Source organism: Castor canadensis, chromosome 5 (assembly GCF_047511655.1).
Source record: "Castor canadensis chromosome 5, mCasCan1.hap1v2, whole genome shotgun sequence".
Taxonomy (NCBI): Eukaryota; Metazoa; Chordata; class Mammalia; order Rodentia; family Castoridae; genus Castor; species Castor canadensis.
This window is the reverse complement of record NC_133390.1, coordinates 110,592,618-110,612,696: the sequence shown is the minus strand read 5'-3', so window position 1 is coordinate 110,612,696 and position 20,079 is coordinate 110,592,618.

The following is a 20,079-nucleotide window of genomic DNA, read 5'->3' as shown; positions in this document are numbered from 1 at the left end:
ATGTGCCCTTCTGCCCTCCTGTTCTTCTTTTAAGGACTGTTTATGCCAGGACATCTCCCTATCTTAAGATATTTAACATAATTCCATGTACAAATGACTTTTCTATATAATATAACATATTACATTGCTCTGAGAATTAAGGCATGGAATATTGAGTGGGACACAGGAGAGGGACATAGTTCTGCCAACTGCACTATAGCTCAGAGAACTTATGTGAGAAAGCTAGCAAGTGGAAGAGCTGAAACTAAAACACAGGTCTTCTAACACCTGTTTAGTGTTCATTTACCACATGACACCCAGTGATGTAATAATCTAATCAGCCCAACTGCCTTTGATCCTCTCAGGAGCACTGGACAATCTGCTACTTTTGCATCTAAAATCATAGAATGTTATAGCTTGAAAGCCTCAGAATACAATTCTATCATATCACAGATGAAGAAAATAAAACCCAGGAAAGTTAAAGTCCCATTTCCAGTTCCCAGAAAACCCAGAACCACAACTCAGCTCCTTCTCACTTCCAGATCTTACTTTTTCCACTGCGAAGTTCTTTAACTTAATCATGTATCCTCACAAGGCACACCATCTACTCAATTGTTAACAGCCATGCAAAACAACCCATAAATTTGTATTCCCATACTGTCAACCATTTCCATCTACCCATGGCTTTCTAACTTCTCCCATTTCAACTTTTCTCCCATGACGTCAATTTTTCCTTACAACTGCTCTAAATACAAATTTTCAAGGAGATTCCACTTCACAAAAAGATCAAAGAAGAAACAATACCCTCCATTTGTGTGTGAGTTGACTTATTCCTATTAAATCCCACTCAGTACAAGCTCACTTTCTGATTCCTCTAAATTATATTTCAAATGACTACTCACACAAGCCAGAGAGGAAGAGGAAGTGAGAGAGAATTTGTGTCACATCCCACCCTGAGTCGTCCAATAGATCCCACTGACTGCAATGGAGGGGAGTTGGAGGGTCACCGTACTGAAGATTCTGCATTTAGACCTATCCAAACTAGATCATGTTAGACCTACATTACAGTCCATTCTCAGTCGTCTGCACTTATAGAATAGAGGTACGTAGATCGCAAACACCATTTCTACTGGATTTCAGGTGCATGTAATTTTTCACACTGTACTAACCTTTATGTGTTTTTATCTGGGCTGACAGTAAAATCACTATTTATAGAGTAGCCAACACTAGTGACAGCCTATTTTCCCAACTCTAATATGCTCATCCCCAGATCTGTCCAGAGCACCATGGTCTGTCCCTCTGATATCAGATAGGAGTCATTGATGATTAGTTGTTATCATTTACTGGCCATGTTGTATAAGCCACACACAAATTAGTCAAATCTTTTACACTCTCCTCCAATTCCAGCAGTCTTCTCTGAAATCAGGATCAACAACGAGACCCAGTGCCTTTCCTGTGACCACTTCAGAATTTCTTTGTATTGATCAGCATCATGTTTTGTTTCTCCTTCTTCAAAAGAACTAGCAGCTTTTCCTGTTAAAAGCCAACTCTTCTATCTAAGCCTTCACTTCATTCACCCACATCCCTCTTTCCCATTAATTACATTTTCCTCCATCAAGTGGCCTCTGGCCCTTTTGCCTTCAAACCTATTCAGTTCTGCACAGCAAATAAATAAATTCCTGTTCTCTCTCCTATTGTGTGTTAACAAATTTCTCAAAGAATGGACCAAATTCCCTTCTTTATCCTTACCCCTTCCTCTATTGACTTATAATTTGGCTTTTGTCTTCAGTCATCTCATTGACATTGCACATTCAAATATCAAAGATTGTTTTCTAAATATGATGGTCTCTATCCATTTTTTCTTCTTTCTCTCCCTTGCACCATCTTTGTGTCTAAGCAATTGCCAATTCCTATGCGTTCATCTTCAACATCATATGTTTATTTCCTCTTTCCTACTCCCACCATAGCCTCTTATAACCACTCAAATGCATACTATCTTGACCAATCTGGGGTTGACTTCTCCTGTTTCTAAATACTAAAATTCTGTACATAATTTAAGGTCTTTCCAGAATGCCCACATACTGAAGGTCAAGGCTGTGTCCTCCCCATTTTTGAAATCTCTGTCAGCACCTGTTACTACTCCCATGGCTCCTACATGGCTTTGGCCCTTGGTCAGTGCCTGTAGACTGATGATCAAACTAATGATAAGGGAAAGTCTCCTTGGAAATACAATTATTAGCAAGGAAAAGCTATCCTGGGATGAGAAATTTTCATCCACACAGTGGATAACCCATCTGGAGAATGCTCAGTCATAGAGATTCTAGCATTTGCTCAGATTTTTGCTCTTGTGCCATAAAATTCTTTCATGCCAATAGATAGCCTAGTTTGAAGAATAATTCTAAGTTTCAAATACTCAAAATATCTCCAAATAACACAAAAGTTAGGCATTTTGCTAACGTTACATCTTAAGAGTTGAAGCCATTACTAACAGCCTCACACAGCACTATAGACAGCTGGAATAAATATAATTGAGCATTGGTTACAACATGGAAAAAGACTCCTTAAGAGCCAGATTGTTTCTGTATACTATTTCTGTTTTGGACTCTGATTTGCTTCATGACTATTCTATAAAGTAAGTGGAACCAAAGTGGCAAAAACATTAAAATTGGTACTAAGGCAGATCTTCTGGATAAACAAGTTTATACAATCTAGCTATGCAAACCTAAGGATAGTCTGATTTTTAAAAATGAGGTGGTCCTTAACTGAAAACATGTTTTTGTTATTGAAGACTTTTTTATATTTTGACAATGAATTATTCAAAACTCAAAATGGCATAATGAGAAAAAGGAAACATTTTTAAAGACACCTACATGCAGCATATCCTACAACTATGACATTTTAGCTGGCATGAAACTATAAAGCACAATTTAAATTGTTAGAAGACATAATCACAATACTCTTCTTGTAATCCTAATATCTCTCCTGAAAAAACTGTTAAAAGCCTGTAATAACCCATAGACATTTAAACAAAAAATTATTCCCCCAAAGCCACAATTACAATGACTCATTTTGTAACACCGAAACCCTGAAGCATAGGGAAATCAGAGGAGACTTGGGAACGTGAAAGTCAGCAGCACAAAGGGAATGAAATGCCTGCTGCTCTTCCCCATCCCTGTTTACTAGGCTGTCTTGGGCAATTAGCTTATGAAATGAACCATCTTGAGCTCTGATATTCTAGTTACCCAGACAAAAATAGGAAGGAAAGTTATTTCTAGAAAGGAAAAGCAGATCGAAAAATGGCATAAGTAATGATAAGTTCTAGAGTATACTCAGAGAAATGTCTGTATTTCAAGTTGGCAAAAATGTCTGGGTTTCCATAGATGGAATATAGGCCTACTACTCATAGATGCAATATTCTGAGGAACAGGTCATGCTAAGGGGAGGTAATTAACAGGAGAGACAGAGGGTAAAAGAAGGAAATTAAGAGGGTGAATATAGTCAATGTACTTTCTATTCAAGAATGAATATAGAATTTTTAAACCTGTTAAAACCTTCATAAGAAGGGGACTAAGGTAGAAAGGAGAAAAATGGGGGAGATGAACCAATTCAGGTTATAATACATATATACATGGAAATGTCACAATGAAACTCTATATAGAGTTTTTTTTCAAAAATGAAGAACAGGAGGGTAAAACAGGTCTTGTGTAGGGGTTGGCACCAGTGGGAAAGGAGAGAATGTAGAGAAAGGGTGTAGGAGGGTGAATATGGTAGAAATATTATGTACTCCTGTATGACGGTGGAAAATGAGACCTGCTGAAACTATTCCAGGAATGAGGGGAGAGGGGAATAAAGAAGAATGATGGAGGAGGTGAATTCAACTATGCTATATTGCATGAATTTTTGTAAGTGTCACAATGTACCCCCAGCACACCAATAATAAAAAGGTATGAGTTTCAAGGCTTAGTACCAAGTCCCAAGTCATTTGTGTCACCTGCTGTGAAGGTCATGCATGAGCTCCAATACTCTGATGCTTCCTCAGCTTCACACTCACAGCCTCATGGAGTCATGATATGTAAGAGGAACATGTGCATTGCAACCAAACGGTCTGGGTTCAAATCTTGGGTTCAAAAATCTTAAGAGGTTTTTGACCTTGAGCAGAGTGCCGACTCTTCACCTGCACGGAAGGTTTAATGTGGACTTCAAAGTGTTTGTTAAAATGAAATGGGATAATGTTTGAGGCACCTAACATGACTGCCTTCTCCTCTCAGAAAAATTAGTGGAACTACATCCTGCGCAAGGACTCTTCCCAGCATTAGAGGGTTAAAGAAGAGAAGTTATTCTAAGCTGCTGGTTCAGGTATGGGCATCCTGTCCCAGACAGCCCATCAGTCCCACTAATGGGATTTAAAACAGTTGCTGCCTCTTCCTCAGTCATGTAATGATTTCTGGACAGCCTGAGAGGCCCATTATCCGCAGTCCATACTTCTGCTGTCTGGCGATAATGACTTCTTAGCACAACAACAGGGTCGTGGTCATCCACTTCCTGCCACACCACACTGTGCAAAGGACCCTCGCTGAAGTCAAGGACAAATTGTCCATCCCACCACAGAGGTCGATGATCTGTGAAACACTGCCCACAACTACCGCAATAGCGCCTGGAGAGTGGTCATCTAAGGCAAGGGTGTCCTCTGATGGGGTTCCCTGGAGAATGTGACCCTGACAGATGAGTGCTTTCCTGTGAGAAAGTGAGATCCCAGCATCCCCAGAGGGCCTCTGGGATGATGTCACTGTACCAGGAACCTCCCCAGCCTCAGAGTTGCTGTCTCACCCCACTCATTTCTTACCACTTGTCTGCGGAGCACGAGGGCAAGAAAAACTAGTATGTGAAAAAAAAACTTTAAACCACAAAACTACAATTTAAAAATCAATACCTAGATGTGATAATTAACTTAGATTCCTATTAATATTTTTCCTTTCTTTATTCTTTGTATTCCTTATCTGTTTTTATCTTATTATGTATAAGTCACTTCAAATTCTGTTTAATAGTAAGCAAGACATAAATCCTAAACAAATAAAATAAATAGTATAATAAATTAAACAACTGCTAATGGGCCTGAGCAGATCCCAAAAGAATTCTTGGCCTTCCTTATGGAAAGAACTTCTCATCCAAATTAAGAAAGATATAACATGTTTATTCCACAGTGTGATTTGTCAAATTAATGCTAATGTAGGCCTCTGAGTGAAAGGAAAAGACTGTACTTGGTTGTAGTTATAAAATGGATACAAATGAATTTTTAAAAACTGATTTGGAAAGGGAAGAAAAACTCTCCTATAGTTAAATTGCTATCTAAGAAAGTTTTCCCAACTGATTGTTTAATTCAAAGCAGATATCACATTTATTATCTCGTTTTACTTTAGTAAACATACTAGTATAATTTTAAAAGGTTTTTCTGCTAAAACTGAAGATCATGTCAACACTGATTGAGTTTAAGTATACATTGTTGCAATCAGTCTGGAAAGTAATCTGGCACTATGTGTTAAGTACCTAAAAATGTATGTTACTGCTATTCCATTTCTGGGAATCTATCTTTCTAAAAAAAAAATCTCAAATTCGAGAAGAAACTAGGTATAATGACATAATAGCAAAAAGGGGGGGAGGAGAAACAATCTAAAAGTGTCCTATCAGAGAAATAGTCACATACATTATGGCATGCCTTTATGATGAAATAGCATTAATCATTAACATTTTTTTAGTGACACAGGAAAAGATAACTGAAAGTAAGCAGGATTCATCCAATACATGAAGTGTGGCATCTCGTTCTCTTACACTTACTGAAAGTAAGTGTATAACAGTATAATACCAACTATGTAAAACAAAGACAGCATGAAAATGTTAATAGTAATGAGAGTTATAAGCAAATTCAGTTTTTCATACATATTTTTCCAAAATTTCTCAGTTGTCTAAATGATTATATATTATATTTATAATTTGGAAAAATAACACATCTTATCTATGGGAAATAAATAAATGGAGCCTAGTTTGCAAAAATAAAAAATCACTTTTCACTAACAGATAGACAAAACCTTTGCTGTCTTCATCACCAAGTATCCTGGATCCAGAAGAAAAGTGACCAAGCACTGGAGAACTAGGTAAGATGGGAGTGTGAAGAACCTGGATGGAAGGACTACCCAGCTGGAGGACTGGCCCCAAGGTGGATTATCAGCTCCAAATCACTGAGTCACACAGTACAGAGTGAAAGTCCACACCAGTGGGTCTTACTTGGTCAGTGGAACAGCAATAATACTTGGAGACCAACTGTGACCAGAAAATAAATCAAATGATTGAAATTGATCTGAAATAACACAGTTGGTAGGATTTATAGACAAAAATATTGAAAGTTACTATAACTATAATTCATATGTTCAAGAAGCTAGAAGAATGGTTGAATATATTGAACAGAAATGTACAAGATATAAAAAAGGCTAAATTAAGCTTCTAGAGATCAAAAGTACAATGTATAAAAATAAAAATATTAAGAAGTGATTAGCCATACATTAGATTTGCCAGAAAAACAAACTGTCAAACTTGAAAACATATAAATAGAAATAATTCAACATGAAACTAAGAAAACCAAGCCTGCCAAAAGAAAAAAAGAACAAAGTCCCATTGAGATGTGAAATAACTTGAAGTGGCTAATATACATATAACTGTTTCAACCAAACAAAAAGAGTGAGAATCAGAAAAAAAAAGTCTAAAGAAAGAACATCCAAAATTATTTCAAGTTTGATAAAATCTGCGAACCTACAGATTTGAGCAGTTTGAAAGCATCTAAACAAATTGCAAGCACATGGAAACTATACTAAAGCACGTCATAATTAAATTGCTTAAAACCACTAACAAAGAGGAAACATTTTAAACAATCAGAAAAGAAAAAGAAAAGATATGTTATGTACAGGAAAACAAAGGTAAGGAATTGCAGATTTCTTGTTCAAAGTAAACACAAGCCAAAAGAGTATGGAGTGATGTCTTTACTGCATTTATTTAAATCAATTTAGATTTCTGTTTAGATTTTTAAAAATAACTTTAAAAAAAACAAAAACTATTTTTAAATATATAAAAGATGAAAGAATTTATCACCATCATTCTTCAGGCAGAAGGATAATGATACCAGAAGAAAGCATTACACAAAGGAAAGAAGAGCTGCATATATACAAGAGTTAGCAACAAAATGGCTTTTTACTTATTTCTAAAGATAATTGACTGACTACTAAACACAAAAATCATAATGATACACTGTTAAGTTTATCATATGTATAGAAATAAAATATAAGACATAAGCAGCATAAAATCCAGGAGGAGAGAAATGAAAGTATGTTAGTACAAAGTCTTTATAAGTAAGGTCTGCCACCCAATATGTGAAGTGTGGCAGCTCTTACTCATAGTGTAAACCATTAAGTAGTCACTAAAATAACTCAATAAAATGTTATACATAAAAAAACCCAAAAGACAAAAAGGAGTTATGAAAATATTCAATTCACATGGGGCAAATAAAGATAATAAAGGAGAACAAAGAATAGATGAGAAAATAAAAAACAAGAAAAAGTAAGATGACAAATTTGAATCCAACTGCAGCAAGAATCACATTAAACATAAATGGTCTAAATACTCCAATAAAGAGGCAGCAATTGCCAGATTGGCTATGAAAACATGAGTTAAATATAAAGACACAAATCGGTTAAAAATGAAAGAAAGAATTCTTGCTTTGAAATTTATTTTAATTAATGCATAAAATTATATATATTAGTACCATGTGATATTTCAAGGTATACATTATATAATGTTCAAATCAGAGTATTATTGCTTTTAAAAACAAAAACTATTACCAGTGACAAAGTGGGTCACTTCCTATTGATAAATGAGTCACTTCATTAAGTAGACATAGAAAACATAAATGTTTATGCACCTAATATAATCTTCAATATGTATGAAACAAAAACAGATGAAATTGCAAGAAAAATCAGACATCAAAATTACAGGTAGAAATGTCAAATTCTCTGACCATAATTGATAAAAAAAAGTAGATGGAAAATTAGTAAGGATATAGAAGAATTGAAATACACTATTAGCCAACTTGACATTGTTGGAAATTATAGACTTCTGTACCCAACACCAACAATATTATTTTCAAGTGCACATAAAGGATTTATTAAGAGAGACTATAATCTGTACCATAAATTAAGTCTCAATAAATTTAAAAGGACCAATCATACAAAATATGTCCTGTGAACAAAATAGGATTAAATTAGAAATCAATGACAGAAAAATATGTGTGATTGCCAGGCACAGTATACATGACTGCTATGTCCCAGCAATTGGGAGCTGAGGCAGGAAGATCAGGAGATCAAGGCCAGCTTGGGCTGCCTTGGGAAATTCCAAATATTTGGAAACTAAACAATACCAATAAACCAAAGAAGAAATCATAAAGGAAATTGAAAAATATATTGAACTGAATGAAAGCAAGAGATGCAGCCTACACAGTATTTACTGAGTTTACAGCACTACATATCTATATTAGAAAAAAGAAGTCTCAAATCAATGGCTTAATCTTCTGTCTTAAGAAATTAGAAATACAAAAACAAATTAAACATAAAATGATCAGAAGGCAAATAATAAAAACCAGAACAGAAATCAATAGAAAAGAGAAAAACAATAAAGAAACATGAAACAAAAAGATGATTCTTTGAGGAAATCAATGAACTTCTACCCAGACTGATTATGGATTATGGGATACATAAATCACTAACAGTAAAAATGAAAGATATGATATCACTATAGATTCCAGATATTAAAAATATATGAAGAAAATACTGTAAACGACTTTATACCAATGTATCTGACAACTTAGAAGAAATGGTCAAAGTCCTTGAAAGACACAAACTACCAAAACACACTCAGGAAGAAACAGATAACCCAATAGTCCTTTATCTGCTAAATAAAAAAACTCCATGCTCAGATGGATTTGCTTATGAATTGCAAGAATTTATGAAAGCAATAACACCAATCCTGCGTAAACTCTTCATAAAATTTGGAAATCAAAAAATAGTTCACAACTCATTCTGTGAGGTCAGCATTACTCTGATACCAAAACCAGACAAAGACAATTCAAGAAAGAAAGCTACAGGCCAATATTACTCATAAACATAAAAATTTTGCAAAATACTTGAAAACATTTTAACAAGACAAATTCAACAACATATGCAAAGTATCATACATCATAAACACATAAATTTAATCTTAGGAATGAAGATTAATTAATTTTTTGAATTATATTCAAAAAATTAATAAATGCAGCTGTCCATATTAATTGACTAAAAAAGGAAAGCAATATGGCCTCAATAAGTATAGAAAATCATTTATTTAAAAATTCTTAGTAAACATGGGATAGAAAGGAACATTCTCGCCAAGACAAAGGGCATCTATAAAAGCCAATAGTCAACATCACACTTAAAGGTGAAAAAGCTGAATGCTTCCAGGAACATGCAAGAAAGAAATAGAATTGTGTGTAGGGCAGACAACATAATCATTTTTAGAGAAACCTCTACAAAGTTTATGAATACCCTACTACAACAATAAATTAATCTAGCAAGGATGATCTTTCAGGATGCAAGATCAATATACAAAAGTAAGTTGCATCTCTATGTACCCAAAACTAACAAATGAAAGTTTAAATTCTAAAAAAAAAGCATCATTTATAGTAGCACAAAATATATTAAATACTTAAGAATAAATCTAACAAAATATGCATAAGACCTGCACACTGAAAAAATCACAAAATTACTTTAAGAATTTAAAGGAGTCTTAACATATGGAAAGATATTCCTGTACTTAGAACAGTATGATTTAGTATTATTAAGACATCAATGCTCCTTAAATTGATGTATAGATTCAATGCAGTTTCAATGGACATTTCAATAGTTATGGGGCTGGTAGAGTGGCTCAAGTGGTAGAGCACCTACTTAGCAAGTTCGAGGCCCTGAGTTCAAACCACAGTACCACCCAAAAATATATATATTCCAATAGGTTTTTGTGTACAAATACACAAACTGACTCTAAAAGTTAAATGTAAAGGAAAAGACCTTAAAGAGCCAAAACAACTTTGAAAAAGCTATGTAAAGGGTTGAATGGACCAAAGTAAAATATACTCACAGCGGGGATACATTGAGAAACCCTTTTGAACATCAACTTAGAAATTAATAATGAAAGACAGGATTGTAAAATAGGTACAGTGGGGGAGGGTATTCGTGGGAGAGGAGGGTGAATGAAGGAGATTAAGGTGAGGGTATATGTTAATGGACTTCATATACTTATATGAAATAAAACAAAGAAACCTTTTGCAATTGCTTTAAGTGGGGCGAGGAGGGGGTTGAGGAGGGAAGATGGTGGGGGTGATCTAACCAATGTACAATATAAGCCTATTTGGAATTTTCGCAATGAATCCCCCTAATAAAAAATTTTTTAAAAAGAAAAGGCATAAAGTTGAAAGAATTACACAACCTGACTGCGAATTTCATACTGTTATAAAGACAGAAAAATAATTAAGTACAATAGAAGTGGGTTTAGAAATAGATCTACACATATAACCAACTGATTTTTGACAAAGATCAAAATAGGTACTCTTTTCAACAAACAGTAATGTGACAATTGGATAATCATGAACTTTTATTCATACCCCACACTAATATACATGATCCACAAAGGACAAGTTCGTAAGTTAGGCTTCATCAAAACTAAAAAATTTTGCTCTGAGAAAGACACTGTTAAATAATAAAAAGGCAATGTACAGGCTAGGAGACTTGGAGCTCAAATCTGATAAAGGACTTGTATCAAGAGTATATGAAGATTCATCAAAATTATAGGAAATTTTATAGCTAACTACTAGCAAAACATATAAAAATAAATAGCCTATAATTCTTATTATAAATATATCACACTTCCCAATACAAAAAAATTTAAAACCAACATTTCTGGTTCAAAAAAATGCCAAAAAGAAAACTGATATTTATTATATATTTGACTATGACTAGGCACTTTTCATTTCCTTTTTGATGTTACATATTACTTCCTAAAGAAGAAAAGCTTAATGAATGTTAAAAGTTGTTTTATAAGTACCTTCCCCATTATACCTGAATATAAAAATATTCATCAGATGTGACAGAAAATAATTTACAGTGTAAAACTATATGAAAGTGTTAAAACTAATTTTCCAAAACTCTAAAAGGAGTAACAAGGATGTCCCTGAACCTTTACCTAAAAGTCACCAAAATCTTTCCCTACGCAAAGACTACATGAACTTAATATAGAACAGTATTTTTAAAAAAGAATATATAAAGATTCTCAAAATTCAATAAGAAAACAAACAATTCAAATAGCAAAAGATCTGAATGTATATATTACCAGAAAGGACGTATGAATGGCAAGAAGCACGTGAAAAAATGACTAACACTAGTCATCAGAGACAGGAGTATTAAAACCACAATGAGATAGAATGTCTAAAATTAAAACTGACAATATCAACTGTTGGCAAGCATGTGGAGCTACTAGAATTCTTATACACTGATGGTGAAATGTAAAAAGATACAATGCCTTGGAAAAACCTTAGCAGTTTCTTAAGAAGTTAAACATATATCTACCATGTAGCCTAACCATCCATATATCTCAGACAAATACTCAAGAAATACAAAAGCATTGGTACATACTATTCACAGCAACTTTGCTTGTGTTAGCCAAAAACTAGAAACAAGTCAAATGTCCATCAGCAAGTGAACAGATAAACAGATTATGGTATATCCATAAAATGAAATATAACTCAGCAATAAAAGGAATGAATTACTGATACATAAAGTAATACGAATGGCTCTTAAAATAATAATGCTGAATGAAAAAAACCAAGCCACAGAATACATACAGTATGGTATTTATATAAAATATTAGAAAATAAAACAAACACATAGCTACAAAAAATAGGTAGAGGTCCTGGGGAAAGATTGGGGTGCAGGAAGAGGTAGAAGGGAGAGACTGCAGAGAAGTATAAAGGAACTTTTGATGATAATGGATGTGTTTGTTACCTGCACTGCACCACTCACAGGAGTTTATGTATGTAAAAATTGTATCTGATGCATATGGAATGCTTATTGAATGTCAAGCATACCTTGACTAAGCTTTACTTAAAGCCCAAAACAGAAAACATTACCCAAAAAGGACAATTCAGATGAGGTACTATAGATGTAGGGAGGAGGAGTGGGAAGGAAACTTTAAAATGTCAGGAAAGGAATGGAGAAGTCAGAGAAAATGCTTAGGAAGCAGAATCAGGGCAGACAGACTCTACCTTTCTAGCAATTTTGCCTGGGCAGCAGAGTGCACCAGCAATGGATGAATGTCAATGTCAAGTTCAGTTAAGTGTTGTACTTCACTATAGGCATAGATCTTAGGCCTGCTTGAATTTCTTTCAGCCTCTAAAGCCATGCTTACTTATCTGATTGTTAAATCACAAAAGAAAACTTAGAATGATGACACTGACCAAAAGAAAGGATTGCAACTACACTCAGAAGACAACTTGATTATATGTTTCCTTGGTCAGTTTCAGAAAGAACACGTTGTGACTGGCTTTTCCCATTATCGTTTCAAAAGTTTAAATTTCTGACACCCATATAAATATGAAAGAAAGAAAAAAAGAGACAAGGGACTAGGACAAAAATGTTTGGAAAGCTGATTTTATTTTATAACAGGAGGAACAGAAATCACATGCTGTCTAAAAGATAAACACAAGAACATAACAAAATTTAAACTTTCAACCACGTCTGAAATCTATAAAGTTGCAATCAGATCTGCCATTGGCAAGCCACAAGTACTTTGTGTGACAGAGGGACAGAGGCAAAGCAATCCTCCAAAATTGGAATACTAGGCCTGGTTGCTGATGTAATAGGGAACAATGATTAAACTATCAATCAAACAGATTTTTTAAATATGTTGCATGTCATAGCCAGAGATTTCAAACCCAGGACAAAATCTGGTGCTAGTTACAACAGAGATAAATTGGGTGGTCTCTTAGTACACAGACGATCACAAAATCAGCATAATGTGGAAATCAATTCAAGGACTATTTTCTTCATCTCTGCTCATGAAGATTCCAAATTAATAAAAGCAATGTTATAGATTTATGAGCAATGGCCCTGCAAAGTGTTTTATGCTATTCTCCAAGTTATTTACCATATTTCAAAGTAAAATCATTTAATATGAACTCTATTCTCTAGCTATACCTAAATCTCTTTACTTTTTAAACAATTGAATTCCTGGTTATTTTTTCCAGATGCACAGCTCTTCCAAAAAATATTTTTTTTAATGCGGTAAATTTCATCCCTGAGCCATCTGGGAAGCTAGTAGAAATGGGGCTGGTCTCAGTGCCAATTCTCTCTAGAGCCTATTTTATGGTCTCTCACATCCAATTGAACATCCTTCCCTATATGGGAACATTTAATTGAAATATTACAAGGTCCCATGTGATCACTTCCTCCTCAAGTCTGTTTCCAGGGAAAACTCTTTCTCTTCAATTGAATGTTATAGGCTGCTTATCAGAAAATGAAAGCCCAGTATGATTCTCCTTATGTTACAACTGCCAGAAACCAAATCCAAATGTTTTTCCTGAATATCACAAATCTGTTTGGCCTCGGTGCCTAAAAGGAGGGGAACTTTGCACTTCTGAAATTTGACCTCTGTTTCATAGCAGGCATTATATATCAATGTGCAAGCCACTGCACAACCTTTTAGAAATAGACAAAATGTATAACTAAAATAAATGTAATAGGAGCACAAATATTAAAATGTTGTGTCATCTTTGTAACTCTACAGCAGCTTTCATCAATCCCACAAGTATTTTGTGTTCGTTACTGTGTTTCAGGCACTATGTGAAGTTCTCATAGATGGAAATGAACAAAACTTGGTTCCAAACTCAAGGGACTTACAAGTTAATGGAGGATGCAAACAAGAAAATTAAAACTTTTGGGGTGGTTGCATGACTCCCACAAAAAAAGGTTACATCTTTAGGGATTTGAATATCTCATTTCATCTAAGGTTACACTTAGAATAAGAATAAGACACTTTGAGTGACAGCATTCTTCCACTCTGGCCTAAATTATGTATCAGACTTTGACACTTCCTTCTAGTCACCACCCATTCACTATCCTCATGTATCAATGGCCCCAATTTCAAACACTCTGGAACAATCCTCCTACCTTAAACCAGATGAAAAGTCCCATGTTTCAGGAAGGCAGTCACTGGGTACATCCATTTCTACCTCCACTCTCTAACTCAGGCCATTCTTTTCCCTCTAAAACTCTCTTCATCCATCCATCAAGTAACTACAAGGCCCACAATAAGTACTACTTTTTCCTTGCCATGCTTTCTGTTGCTGAGAGGCCTGCCCTTTCTGTTCTATAAACTAATGCACTGATGAGAATTTAGGCCCACTTTTATCTCTGGTTGTTTTCAACATATATACTTTTCTTTTTCAGTGCTGGGAATCGAACCCAGGGCCTCATGCAAGCATCATACATTAGGTTTACCTCTTCTACTAAACTCAAGTTCTTTCATGACCCATGTGCTCTAATAACGTACAGAGCACAAAAGAGCTCAAGAAACATAGGTTCATCCTGATCTACGTAGAAATTAAAGTCAATGAAACTACAAATTTTCCAAGGTAACACAGACACATATTAAGTATACACTAGTAACACTATTGAGTACTAACATGCCAAGTTCTACATTATTTAAGATTAAAACAAAAATAAATTCTGAGTTCTTTAGTTTTAGAGCAGGCAATCATATCGTATGTCTTACTTGAATCTACCATATTATTGTGATAATAAATTTTATTTTTTGAGTAGCTACTTTGTGCTAAGAACTGTATAGCAGCTATTTCACTTCACTTTATCTTCATAAAGCCATATGTAGTAAGTATAATTACTATCCCTCAGTATGGATAATGGATTTTCCATGTGCTCATTGCCTGGGGTTGAGGCAAGTTTCTCAACTAGGTCTGTCTGACTACAAATCTTTTGTTCTTCACTACTCTGCACCACCTCTGTACTACCAAAAACATCAATTCTTAAATCAATTCATTCATTAATGAAAAGTGTGTGACACTTGTTCATCCAATTTGTACTACATACAACTCACCCCATGTCTATTGCTCATTGGACAACTGAGAACTGTCTTTTACATGGTCCAGTTCCTGATCCACACCAAGGGCTCCAGTCTTTGTTGTTTTCCTACAGTGTTGTTTGTGTTTGTTGTTGTTTTGCTTGTTTGTTTAATCTGATATCATACATTCTCAATTTCAGCCTGAAGAGTTCCTTCCTTTGTCTTTTTCCTCTGATGAAATCATTACATCTACTTAACTGTGCATGTCAGAGATGAGATTTCCCATTCATTGTTACTTTAACCGGTGCAGAAATAATTACCACTGTGCAGAGGAATTTATTTTAGAATGTATTCCTCCTACACATGCACACATTTTGTTAATGCAGGTGGTAATTATTTACTTATTTATCATCAATAGTGCCTCCAAGTCTGTGGGACTTTAATTACTTCCTAATTATCCAGACCCCTATTTCTTTATAAAGACTGACTTGAAAACAGCAGTTCAATAGCTCAGACATTTTGCAACTAGCATTGATTTCTCCTCCCTCCTCATTTATTGATGGGTCATTCTCCCTCTTGCTTTTCTTTTTCCAGATAAGGTTGTAAATGAGCTTGTGTATTCTTTTTAATTCATTCAGTTAGCATTAACTCATTTGCCCTCTTCATTTCCTTTGCCTCTTTTGGCTGTAATAGTTCTATTGAGATTCTCTTGTTTGAATCCGTCCCTGTGATCCATTTCCAGTCAATGTTCTTTTCACCTTTAAGCTTTACTGTTTCATACATATAAATTCTGTACCTACTTCCACAAAATTATGCTGCAGAATAATCATTGTAGCATAGAAACTTCCTTACCTGATGCTATTATATACACTGTCATTTTTAAAGCTATCCCTTTTTCTCTTTGTAGCTTCAATATACCTAAAAGCTGCAGATATTCTATCACATATATTTCAACAGAAAAATAAAACAGATTTGTCAATGAATAGCATATGTATTTACCTCCAGAAGCCAGGGGAAAATAGAAACAATCAGAATAGTTCTAAAAATAGAAGCTTCATCAGTTTAATCTTTTCAAAATTTCCACAAACACAGCCATTCTGCCCAAGGTAAGATTCTCTTCAGTGATTCGCTCCATCCACAGCACAAGACTCTTATTTATCCCTCATTCTCATTCCAAGCTCCAACATGTGCTTCCAAATGTGAAGTAATCTCTGCCTGGTGAGATGGAAAGGAAAATAACCTTTCCACTTAAATAGCAGAGAATATTTCTTTGCTACCATCTACACCTTGGGTGGTAAAATTTTTGTTATATTTCTTTGTGCAAGGGATCTTTATCCTGCATCTAAGTATCCTGAAATAATAAAGATACAAAAGAAAATTATTTCAGGCCATGGCATGAGATATGACAAAGTTCAGCATTGTTTTATTTTCCCATTTCTGCTATAACAAATTACCCAAACCTTGATGTCTTAAAACCGTACAGATTTATTGTCTTCCAGTTCTAGAGGTAGGAAGTCTTAAGAGAGTCTCTTTAGGCTAAAATCAAGGTGGTAGCAGGTTTATCTTCCTTCTGAAGGCTCTAGAAAAAGGAGACTCTGTTTCCTTACCTTTTCCAGCTTCTGGAGGCTGTCATCACTTTTGGCTCCTGGTCTCTTTCCACCTACAGGGCCAACAATAGACAGATGAGTTTCTGACACTGATTTTTTGGCCTCCAACTTTCACCCCTAAGGAGCCTGGGATTGCACTGGGATAGTCTATAAAGTCAGCCTATTAGAAACCATAATTCCTCCTTACCATATAAGAAGGGTTCTGGGGGTTAAGATGTAAGGGCTATTATTTTCACTATCACTGTATGATGAGTGAATTTGAGTATATTACTTAAAAAGAAAAAAAAGAACCTGCATTTTCAAATGAATGTTATCCCCTTCAAAGTAATCACTTGGGGAGGCCAAACTGAAAATGTTAGAGGCATTCCTTTTTTGGTGCTGCCTGCACTCTCAACAGAACATTCATAGAATAGTCATAATTTTAGCAAATTTCTATGCATTAAAATATGAATTTGCAAGTGGGCGTGATGGCACATACCGGGCAAGCTGAGCATAATAGCACGATCCCAGCATCCCAGCACTTGTAAGGCTGAGGCCAGCCTAGGCTATATGACAAGACCCTAAAGTGATCAAATTTAGTTAAAAGTAAGATGAAACCAATGAAATAATGAGAACAACTTTTTCCAGTATACTGATTTTTTAAAAATAATAATGCTAGAATAATAATAGCTAGTTGAGTACTCACTAGTGGCCAGCAATATCTTATGAGCTTTATGTGAATTTTCTTACCTCTGTTTTTTTTTTTTCCTTACTTCTAACTCCTCATCCACCGTTCCCCACTTATTTCAGTAGCAAAACAGTTTGTTAAAAAGCTGGGAAAATATTTAAGTTTAATACTAAAAATAATAAAGCAAAAAACATCAAACATCAAATGACATACTTATTTGGTTTGTGCTTGTGACATTTAATTTTAAAAATAGCATTATAAAATGAAACAGACACAAGACAAAGATCAAGAGATGACGTCAAGCAGATTCTTTTTTTTTTTTTCTTTTATTATTCATATGTGCATACAAGGCTTGGTTCATTTCTCCCCCCTGCCCCCACCCCCTCCCTTACCACCCACTCCGCCCCCTCCCTCTTCCCCCCCAATACCCAGCAGAAACTATTTTGCCCTTATTTCTAATTTTGTTGTAGAGAGAGTATAAGCAATAATAGGAAGGAACAAGGGTTTTTGCTGGTTGAGATAAGGATAGCTATACAGGGCATTGACTCACATTGATTTCCTGTGCGTGGGTGTTACCTTCTAGGTTAATTCTTTTTGATCTAACCTTTTCTCTAGTACCTGTTCCCCTTTTCCTATTGGCCTCAGTTGCTTTAAGGTATCAAGCAGATTCTTTAAAACATTCATCTAAAAGAAAAAATCCAGTGCCTCAGATTTTCTTCCCAGCATTTCCAGGTCCAAACATAAAATACTTAAAATCTTTAAATGTTCCACTGTCATGGAAAGATTGTGTCGAGCTTTCATCTTTATTGACAAATTAGGGGATGGAGGTTTTCAGTCCAGGAATTAAGTCAGAAACACAAGTGCCCACAGTGTGATGACTTGGTATTCGCAAAAAGGGTAAGAGAAGCCGGAGTAGCCTGGCAGACAAACTAACTCTTCCAAGGCTCCCTACCTGGGCAGCAGCACCAGAAAGCAGTTGAGAATTGGTTCAGCCTAGAGGGTAGAGGTTCTTTAGACAAATAATACTAAAAGAAGCAGAGATATTTTAGTCTATAAAGGCAACTTTTTGTAAAAATTCAGCCTGTCACCTGATCCCTTACAATCATAATTAGGGAAGTAAGTTTCCAAGATGGGTATATCCCCCAGAATTCTTTTATTATGACTGCCTCTGGCTCTCAGCTCCCGCCTGTGCTGAGTTCAGTTTAACGATCGTCTTGCCTTCCTGGGTCTAAGTTACTCTCCATGCTACATCAACCTCCATAAAATGCACACACAGATGAAACGCTCACTCATGATAGCATGGCATCTCTGTCTGGGTGTCTCAGAATACTGAAAAGGAATATGTCACAACATTGCACAAGCCTCACATTTCATAGTAGATAGCTCCATTCCTAACAGTTCTTGGAGATCCTCCATGTCCTCCTTCTTCCTCATATCTTCCTCTACAGAGGAAGCAGTCAAGGGCAATATACATATGTATATGTGTATTTTTATAAATATATGTAAGTGCATTTTATATAAACACAATTATTGTGCAGAATAATTTATCTCCCTCCAGTTCCTCAACACCACTGTCCCTTGGGGTAACCAAATCTTCAAACTCTGATATTACCATTATGGAAGCCCTGATGGAGTTCTTAGACACAGATTATCTCCTCCTTTTTTTTCCAACAGGAATGTTGTGGGGTGGAACGGAAGGCTCTATTCATAAAACAGGTAAGCAAAAGATAATAGCTTGCATAGCTCTAATCCCAGCAGTCAGGAGGCAGAGAGAGGCAGGAGGATTGTGTGTTGGAGGCCAGCCTGAGCCACATAGCAAGGCCTTGTGAAAAGAAAGGAAGGAAGGAAGGAGGGAGGGAGGGAGGGAGTAAGGAGAAAAGTTAGCAACTGAAGATATTATCAGCTGCTCTATTTCATTCTATGATAGACTCTATTTCAAGTCGATCATCAAGCGCATAATCCTTCTGTGTCCAGGTAGTATGTTGGAATCGAGCTCTTGTTTCCAGTCCCATGGACACTGCCCAGAGCCAGGTCTGCAGCACTCTGTATTTTCAGCCCATCCACAGATAACGTTCTCTTCCCCATCCAACCCTGAAGCTGCTGCTGGGATGGCCTTCACAAAACTTGTTTTACAATCTCATTCTTGCTTTAAAAATGCAAAAACCTCCCTATTTCCAAGTAGATGACTTATCAGCATATACTCATTGTACAAAATACTAGGTTTCATTAGGACATTTCATACATATATGTAACACACTTTGATCGTGTTCACCCCCTGCCCCACGTAAGCTAATATGCGTCTGATGATTTATTTAATCAACCCCATCTTTTTCACTCCCCTATATAAATCTACCTCCAACCAAGAAAATCAGTTTCCCAACTCCAATCAGCATGATTTATTTAGTCTCAAAAGCACATTTGACTCTAACTTGGATGTCAGTTCCAGTGCCTGAAATATTCCTTCTCCTTTCTTCAATCACAAGTATTCATTGGCACTTCAAAAATAAGGTCAAACTTCCTGTCCTGTAAGACTTCTTCTCCCACAGGATGTTCTCCCTGATCAAGCCACCTACTAGGAACCTCACCTTCAGCCTCTTTTGCAGTAAGCTCCTTCATCTATCATCCATGGAA